Source organism: Dipodomys spectabilis, unplaced genomic scaffold, assembly GCF_019054845.1.
Source record: "Dipodomys spectabilis isolate Male_0828 unplaced genomic scaffold, ASM1905484v1 ptg000159l, whole genome shotgun sequence".
In the NCBI taxonomy this organism is placed as follows: Eukaryota; Metazoa; Chordata; class Mammalia; order Rodentia; family Heteromyidae; genus Dipodomys; species Dipodomys spectabilis.
This window is the reverse complement of record NW_024870836.1, coordinates 936671-941961: the sequence shown is the minus strand read 5'-3', so window position 1 is coordinate 941961 and position 5291 is coordinate 936671.

Below are 5291 nucleotides of genomic sequence, written 5' to 3'. Positions count from 1 at the left end.
GTTAGACTCTGATATCCAATGAACCACCAAAAGACCCCACCTGGCGCTGTGGCTCAAGTGGTATAGTGTTTACCTTGAGCTGAAGGGCTCAGGGATAGTGCCCAGCTTCAGTTCGAGACACAAAACTGGAAAAAAGTGAGGGTTAATCAAAGTACTTTTCTTATTTGCTAATTAGGAGAACATTTTCTGGAAAATGAATGTTGATGTACACAAGAATTGGAGTCAGAACTAAAGGTTCAAGTGTAGCAGCTCCATAACACCAGCTTCTCAGACTGTAGCATTATAGCCTTGTGTCCTACAGGGTTCAGAAAGGTCCAATGTTGAAAGGCTTAATATGCTCCCCAAGTCCTTTGTGATGTGCAGTTAACTTGTATTTTCAACGTCATCATTGTTCTGAACCTAGCAGAGCACCAGAAGCTCACACCCATCACCCTAGCTCAGGAGGCTGAGGTGTCAGGATCACAGCATGAAGCCAGCCAGGGAAGAAAAGTCTATGACACTCTGACTTCCACTTCACCATAGATAAAGTAGAAAAGGGCTCATGTGGCAGAGTGCTAGCCTTGAGCCAAAGAAGCCCAGGGACAGAGCCTAGACTCACAATTCAAGCCCCAATACCTGCAAAACATTTAAAGCAAAGGACAGAAAAGAGCAAAAAGCCAGTAACTCCCTTTGGTTTTGATCAATCTATTTCTATCTCGGAAGCTCCTGAGGAGCTAGCAGGATAAGCACCAAACTAGGACATGGACTACGAGTGGAGACTGAGTTTCACGGTCAAGTGTAGTAGATCCATCTGCCCCACCACACAGGAGAAGATTGTAATCATATTGTGTCCTACAGTGGGCTTCTGAAAGGTCACATGTTCAAGAGCTTCCTAGGTTTCCCTTGGTGATGAGAATTTACTTGCATTCTAAATGTTCTTAGAGTTCTCGAGCTATAGAAGAAGGAAAGAAACATTATTGACCCATCCTGGGTTCAAATGAAGTTCTCAGAATCCAAGCCCTAGCCCTGTTAGCAGGAAGAATTCCAGTGTCACAGTGTATTTGTAGGATAGAGAACAGTTGCAAAAGCAACCTAGGTGAAGAGGCCTAGACCTGAAGGATTAGGAGGCAGAATGTACACACTCTACAGGGAAGTGAGCTGCAAAATCACTTCATTCATTCCAGGCATGACCAGCAATGAGGTGAAACCTGAAACGTTTGCTAGATTTACACCAGGGTCAGGCTTTTCTCAGCCTTTTCAAACAATTAACTTTCCTCCCTCAGGTGAAGGGAGCCTCAGACTATTTTAAGTTAACAATAGCCAGTTTAGTGGAGAAGAGGGGAGGAACAGAGTAAAAAAAATACTGCTCTCTGGTCTTAGGGAGTGGGTTTTTGATTCTCTGTCTGTCAGATTTGAAGGCTGTTCTTAGCTTTCATTCTCCTCCTCATTAATGCAAATCCCCAGTCGAAGGAGAGAGGCAGGGCCCTTTCTCTTCTGTCTCCAGGCACCTGGGTTAGAACCTGGCTCTACTCTCTTGGCTCTGGGGCCTCTGGCTGGTGAGAAGTGGGACAGAGACCTTCTTTCTGCTCTATGGTTGTGTGAAGGCAATGCTGGTAGCCTGGCACATTGCAGAAGGCCTCACCATTGGAAAGTTTTCCCTTCATTCCTCCTGACTTGCAAGACCAGATACAGATACATCTATTATCTATGTATCTATCTATGTATCTATCTAGGTATCTATCTAGGTATCTATCTAGGTATCTATGTATCTATGTATGTATCTATCTATCTGTCTGTCTGTCTGTCTGTCTGCCTGTCTGTCTGTCTGTCTGTCTATCTATCTATCTATCTATCTATCTATCTGTCTGTCTATCTATCTATCTATCTATCTATCTATCTATCTATCTATCTATCTATCTATCTATCTATCTATCTATCTATCTATCTATCTATCTATCTATCTATCTATCTATCTATCTATCTATCTATCTATCTATCTATCTATCTATCTATCTATCTATCTATCTATCTATCTATCTACCTATCTACCTACCTACCTACCTACCTACCTACCTACCTACCTACCTACCTACCTACCTACCTACCTACATACCTACCTACCTACCTAGCTAGCTAGCTAGCTATTATCTCTGTGCCAGTTCTTGGGTTGATCTCAAGGCCTAGGTACTGTCTCTAGCACTCTGCTACTTGAATCACAGCACCAATTTTGGATTTTTCTGTGTATGTGCTACTGAGCAAACGAAACCAGGGCTTCTTGCATGCTAGGCAAGCACTCTTTCATTAATCCACATTCCTAACTCCCTCATCTTTTTCTTAATTTTAGTTTTTACATAAGTATGCCACCATTTTATGTCCCCAAGTTTAAGTTTCTGAATACCGGTTATTTCTATGAACCTTGATCGTCTCTTCCCCTGCCTGATTTGTGACTGTTCCTGCATTGACCTCAGAATAAAATGTAAATAAAGGCTCCTGAGAGATTAAGTGCGCATTATATAACACTGGAAAAGAAAAGCCATAGGCCTGAAATGAAGAGAATGATGCAGTATGCACAATGAGCGTATCTGAAAAATAAATCTGTAAATAAAAGCAGCAGAAGCATTGCATATGGTCTGTGGCACTCAGGGAGGTTATATACACACATGAGTAGGTAGGGCACTGATACATAAGTTGGCCATCTCTTTCCGAATTTATTGTGGTTATCCCAAGGCTTAAACTCATGGCCCAATGTATTCCTGAGCTTTTTGGCTCAAGGCTTAGGCTCTATCACCGCCACAGTTCCACTTTCAGCTATCTGGTCGTTAATTGGACATAAGCCCCTCCCAGGCTTTCCTGCCCGGGCTGGTCTGTATCTCCTGCTCAGCCTTCTCTCTCAAAGTTGGAGCTGTAACCTCTGGGCCACTGCTCCACTTCTGGTTTTCTGGTGGTTTATTGGAGGTAAGAGGATCACAGACTTTCCTCAGGCTGGCTTTGAATGGCGATCTCCTGACTAGGATTCAAGTGGATTTCCTCAGGGATTTACCAAGGAGCTGCTCCACACAAACCTTTAGTCTAAATCTTGAGAGGCACTAGAGGAAAACAGAAATATCAAGATGCTTATAGTTTGTTCTAGATAATTAAGGTTGAAGACACAATACACTCATAATTATTAGGTCATTTTATAAGCAAAAGGAGCAATGCAGACAGTATGAAGATTGCTCCAGCTTTCAGTCCTCTCATCCTGAGACAGTAAATTCACTGCAGCTCAACGCTAAGTGAAAGAACTGGCAGGTCCTATGGACATTTGCTCCCAAATCCCGTGACACTTATTTCTCACTTTTGACTTCAAACCGGTGACCAGAGGAGAAGATGAGGAGACAATATCCTTGTCAGAGAAAGCAGCTATAAAGAACATTAGGTAGTTTACTTATAAATTCAAACCATTGGAATGACCCTGTTAAAAAGACAGATTGTCCAGAGTAAAAAATGAAGAAAACAAAGGCAGCTGCCAGTAGCTGCTGACTTTAATCCCAGCTCCTAAGGAGGCTGAGATATAGAGAACCTTAGTTTGAATCCAGCCAGTGTAGGAAAGTTCATGGCAACGTTATATCAAAGAGATCATAGAAAAAACCAGAAGTGGGGCTGTGACTCAAGGCTAATGCACTACCCCTGAGCAAAAGGAGCTCAGGGACAATGCCTAGGCTCATAGTCCAACTCCAGGACCTGTCCCCCCACACACAAAAGCATGTAGCTCTAAGTCTTTGTGTATGGATGGATGTATTCCTATGGATGAATCTCCAGAGTAGCTATGATGAATGGCACCAAACTAGAAAATGTGTTTTCAATACAATGATTTCATAGCACAGAGAGGTTTTTCAAGACATTGCATGTTCCAGGGCTCCCCTCACTATTCCCAGTGTAGCCTGAGGGTTTCTCTGCATCCCAGGACTGCTGGAAGAAGTTTCTCTCATTGTCTGGAGAGGCATACAAAAGGAATCACTCCTGTACATCTGTGTAACAAACAACTCCGTCTGCACCAATTAGTGAAGATGAGTGTGGGTAGGCTCTGAAAGTCAGGAGAAAAAGGACTCTTTGTACCTCAAGCTATCTCTCTCCGCAGTGCTCTGTTTTGACAGGAAGTCTCCATTTGTGCTACCTTCCGTGCAGGCCAAGTTCCCTGCACTCATGCTGTCTTTGTTAGACTATATTCCAGTGTTGAAACAAACTGCTATAATTAATTCAAGAGTCCTTCTGGCAGACAACTAAGGAGCTGAACCTAATGAAAAGATTCCTACTTGGCAATGGTGCCTCCCTTGGTTTCAGGAAGCTTGTTAAATCTAAGCACATGCAAAATCACAATGCTTCCTATCATCTACAGCTGGTGAAGCTCATCAGATTTTGAAATCTTTAACCTCTCCTAGTGGCTCCCTGGGTGGCTAGGTTTCAGGGTTGAACACAGGGCCAGGATGATGACCGTGACCTCAGAGCACAAGCCCAGTGCTTTACCATTTTTTGTCACAACTTCACTTCTGTTCTCTCTCTCTCTCTCCCTCTCTCTCTCTCTCTCTCTCTCTCTCTCTCTGTGTGTGTGTGTGTGTGTGTGTGTGTGTGCATACACCAGTCGTGGAGCTTGAACTCAGGACCTGAGTACTGTACCTGAGTTTCTCCTGTACAAGGATAGCATTCTACCACTTGTGCCACAGAACCACTTCAGGATTTTTTTCTAGGGATGTGGTACTGAGGATGCAAACCCAGGTTTTCATACATGCAAAGCAATCTACCCCTAAGACACGTTCCCAGCACTCCACTTCCGGTTTCTTTCTTTCTTTTCTTATAAGTTGGAGGAGTTGAAGTCTGGGCCTGGGTGCTGTCTCTGAGCTTTTCAGCTCAAGTCTGGCGCTCTACCACTTGAACTCCAGCACTCTTTCAGGCTTTCTGGTGATTCATTGGAGATAAGCAGCTCAAGGAATCTCCTGCCCAGGCTTGCTTTGGATTGTGATCCTCAGCTCTCAGGCTCCTGAGTAGCTAGGATGACAGGCATGAGTCACCGGTGCCCAGCTTCCACATCAAGTTTCTAAGTGGTGAATAGGAGACAATAGTGTCTGGGATAGTTTGGAACCCAGATCCTCAGCTTGCTGAGCAGACAGGATGACAGACCTCAGCTTAAAGACACCTAAGCCGAGACACTTTGCTCCAAGGGGTTCCTTGGCTCCGTGTGGTAGAGCGCTAGCCATGAGCCCAAGATGAAACTCAGCACCTAGGTTCATGATGGAGAAAACTAAACCAAAACAATTGTCTGCAGGAGACAAGTCACT